The sequence below is a fragment of the Sinocyclocheilus anshuiensis genome, unplaced genomic scaffold (genome assembly GCF_001515605.1).
Source record: "Sinocyclocheilus anshuiensis isolate Anshui unplaced genomic scaffold, SAMN03320099.WGS_v1.1 scaffold1127, whole genome shotgun sequence".
Classification (NCBI taxonomy): Eukaryota; Metazoa; Chordata; class Actinopteri; order Cypriniformes; family Cyprinidae; genus Sinocyclocheilus; species Sinocyclocheilus anshuiensis.
In genome coordinates, this window is record NW_015546115.1 from 975,213 (window position 1) to 979,803 (window position 4,591).

The window sequence follows — 4,591 nt, forward strand, 5'->3', positions numbered from 1 at the left end:
TGTCCTGCAGAGTTTAGCTCCAGCCCTAATCAAACACACCTGAACCAGCTAATTAAGGTCTTACTTGGTATACTTGAAACTTCCAGGCAGGTGTGTTGAGGCAAGTTGGAGCTAAACTCTGCAGGACACTGGCCCTCCAGCACCGAGTTTGGTGACCCCTGCTCCAAGACCTGAAACTGGTGTGTCAGAGAAAGGAGACATGCAAAATGTGCAGTGTTGGGAACCACTGGCCTAAAGTATCCCCTGGTGGCCGTAGAGTGAACTGCAGTCTGGCGCTGGGTAGACCGTATTTGAGCTTTACTGACAGCACAAACTAGTGTGAATACATCAGAATACACACAAACAAATTTTCTCAGCTAGTTTGAGAAAATGCAAACATTTCAAGTCATTAAAATATTAAAAGATGATAGGATGCAAAGTGAATTTCTCTTTTTTTAATACCAGTAGGCTTCTGTAATTGTGTCTGTGTCTCTCTCTCACCTGTCCAGATGTGAGCTGACGGCATGCACTCTTGCGATCTGACCGGGATACAGTCCCAAAACATCTCGGCCCTGCCGGTGAGCACTGGAGAAACACAGTAAACAGATCAAACAAACATTGATCAAAACAAAAATTTTGTCTGAAACGTATGTTACACAATGTTGACATTTTAAGTTAAATTAATACGGTTGCAAATTAAATTGCTTAATTTACACACTTTATTCAGTCAACATCCATGTCTGGAACTGAAAGCTGTTTATTTTGAAATGTTAGGAGTCAAAGACTCAAAAACCTTTGGACATACATGTGTGTTGTTGGATGGTTTTTGGTGTCCTGACTTTCCTTAAATTCGTGTAACCTCAGAGCAACTCCTGACCCGGCCATCCTGCACTGAACCCTTGCGTAAAAGCATCAGTAAAATGAATTTGGTTAAGTCTTACATGCTCATTAATAGCAAATGCACATAAATATAAAGTAGCCCTATACAGTGAACACAATGGTTTGCATTTCAAACAAGCCTAAGCTGGTTTGCTGGTCTATCAACCTGATTTAGACAGGTTTTGGTTATTAGCTGGTTAGGCTGGAAGACTAGACAGCAAACCAGTTTAGGTCGGCTTGAACTGTTGTTTTATTTTTCAATATTAAGTAAAATGATGATGAACATTGTTATGCAGCTTCAGGAACAGAATTATGAATAGATCTCCATGAATTGTTGATAGTTCAATATTCATTCTGTGATTCTCATTTCTGCTGCAGCTCCTTGTGTCTTGTTTTTGCTGAGTGAGTCACAGCTGAGGATATTATTGACAGGTCACAACCAAATCACACATTCAAATGCAAACTCTTCGTATGAAAACAAACTGAAACCTGTTTTGAAAGACAAACACAAGGCGTCTTACCTGCTTGTTTTCAATCAGCGTGTAGATGCATTTGCACATTGCATGGCTGAAAGTCAGCGTCCTTATGAGAGCAATGGACAGCAGTGCTTCTGTTACAGAAATCTGACACAGAGACACTGATACTGATACTACACTCATCACATCAATCAGTATCTGTTGTATTCTGGGTTTAGTCTAACAGTCCTCTCTAAAGTCTCCATTTTAATCTAGAAGCTCTATAGGTCTGCAGTTTAGAAACTGTCTCTGCAACAGCTGAGATTAATTACGTTTTATACACTTAACCTTTGCAAACTAAATACTATAATAGCACTTTTGCATATACTTATATATGTGTGTAAATTTATATATATAATTTTACAAATATATAATTTTTTACTGTGCCATTGCTAATAACAGGAAATAAATTATGTTTTTGTTTTTTGTTTTGTTTAAATATGATTGTGAATCTGAGATGTCCTGAAATTCAGAGTTGGAGGCTTATGGCTAGATCTGGATCTGATTTTCACTTCTCAGGTTTGTGTGTGTGTGTGTGTGTGTGTGTGTGTGTGTGTGTGTACTAAAGGTGATAATTAATTCAATCCATCTGTATGGTATATTTTCATGACCCCACTTTTGTTTACCTTTCTTACATAAAAAAAAAAAAAAAAACATAATTAAAAATACATTGAATTTAATAATAATAATAATAATAATATATTTAAATATAAAACATTTAATAAATGTATTAATGTGAAATAAAAATATTAGTAATATTTTAATAATAATTTTAATTTATATATTATATATTATATAATTTAGAAATTAATTCATACATATAATTAATATATATATTAATTGCATTTATTTTTATTTAATTTTTATTTATTTATTTGAATGTAAACTTACAAATAATAATAGTAATAATAATAATAATAATAATGTGGTGTAATTTTAATAATTGAATAATATTTTTTTATATAAATGTATAAAACTGTATTTGTCACGTTTTATTATGAAGCTTCAGTTTTATGTTTTGAACATTAGAGGGAGACATCCTGCAACCTTATATGTGAAGTCCTTATAAACTATACACTCTTTGTCGTCTAATCAAAAGATGCATGGAATAAGTTTATACAAATTATTCCCCAAGTTTGTGACTTTGATAGACTAGAGGTTGTTGTTCAAAGGGTAGTTTGAGTCTTAGTAGTAGCCTATTATTATTCTTGTGTCCTTTGTTTTGTGTATAGCATTTCTGCATTCATTAAATAAGACAAAGGGCCCCAAATCCTCAATCTGTCCCGGGATAGAGGCGGGGAAACTCACTGCAGCTGGTGCTTTTATTATCATTTGACGCATAATAAGTGATTTCTGGTGCTGTATGTGAATATGAGGCCTCTTTTCGGTCGGTGGGAGGTCCATAAAGCATTTATCATTCATATGTAGCGAGACCAACAAAAGCCTGGGGAGCGACAAAGCCAGGAAGAGGAGGAGGACGGGGCGGGGGGGCGTCCGGTAAAAACGGGTCCCGGTGTGACCTCGAGAGGGTTCCTCCTCCGTCCCACTGGCAGCGGCTGAATGGCTGGTGCTGGAGACGAAACTACAAATCCTACTATTGCGAAGGTTCAGCTCATTGATATTAATAAGCGCAGGCTGACGTTGCTAGCCGACCACCCAATGACAAGGCTTGGTTTATTATTACAAGGCTAATATTAATTAGCTCCTGCAGGCGTTGTTTGGAAACCCGCAATGGGATTTTTTAAAAATATTAATAAACCTTACAGCGATAAAGCTTATATCCATGGGTAACAAAAAAGAAAAAGCATATATTATACAATTATTAATATTCTTGTACATAAAATAAAATGTTCTGTCTCCAAACATTTTTATTTATTTTTCTATTAGACCGTGAAGTTTTATTTTGTATTTATATAACAATATTATATCATTTATATTAAATTGTATTCATTATATATAGTAAATTGGTATATAAAGCTCTTTCTGTTTCTTTCTGTTTCTCTTTCTCAGTTCTCCATTATTTACGTTAATGTGCATACAACATTAATAAAAAAAATACATGTTTTTTTTTTCATTCACATTTTATTTTTTGAATCATTCACATGCAATATATTACATTAGCCAGGGGGTGAAGACAAGGAAAGAAAGATACAAAATTACAATGAAATGTAAAAAAAGAAAAAGAAAAAAAGACAAATTTAAATAAAAACATGGAAATGTTTACATGCATTAATACACTTAACAGCGTTCTTGTATATCAGATTATAAATAGATATTAGGTATTGTTTAACTTCTGATTTCAAAATTAGAAATAATGGTTTATAATCACCGTACTTGCATTTATGTATACTAAAATTTGCCAATAAAAATGCATGTATGCAGTTCTCGCTGACGTTGTACATAAAATAAAATGTTCTGTCTCCAAACATTTATTTATTTTTTTTTAGATTGTACAGTATTACTTTTGTATTTATTTTATACTTATATAATATTTCTATTAAAATATTATATTATTCATATAACATTTATTTATATTTTTCATTATATGTGACCCTGGAGCACAAAAGCAGTCTTAAGTAGCACAGGTATATTTATAGCAATAGCCAAAAATACACTGTATGGGTCAAAATTATCGATTTTTCTGTTATGCCAAAATCATTAGAATATTAAGTAGATCATGTTCCATGAAAATATCTTTTCCTACCGTAAATATATGAAAACTTAATTTTTGATTAGTAGTATGCATTGCTAATAACTTAATTTGGACAACTTTAAAGGTGGGGTAAGCGATTTTTCAAAAACGCTTTAGAAAACTGATTCGGGCCGAATAGCAAAACAAACTTGTAGCCAATCAGCAGTAAGGGGCGTGTCTACTCATGATGTGGAGGAGAGAGAGTTCAGTGCACAGGACGGACATTAGCTGAGCCGAGTGACGGAAAGATAGAGATGGCGGATAAAAAACAAAAGAGGAAACCGTCTGCTGAACAAACGAAGGCTTAAGGCAAGAAGTAGGACCCGTGTAAATATCGAATCAGCTTTCCAGTGCTGGAGAGAACTCAAGGAGCGGAAGGCCTGCGATCGGACGCCGAGGTTGCTTTGTTTCTTCTCGATAGGTGAGTAACACCGTGTCTGTGCCGCAACAGCTAAAGTCTGTCTAATACACTGGACGCGACAAAGCGAGCGTTGAAAATCATTTGAAATTTGTGTCAATACGTCAT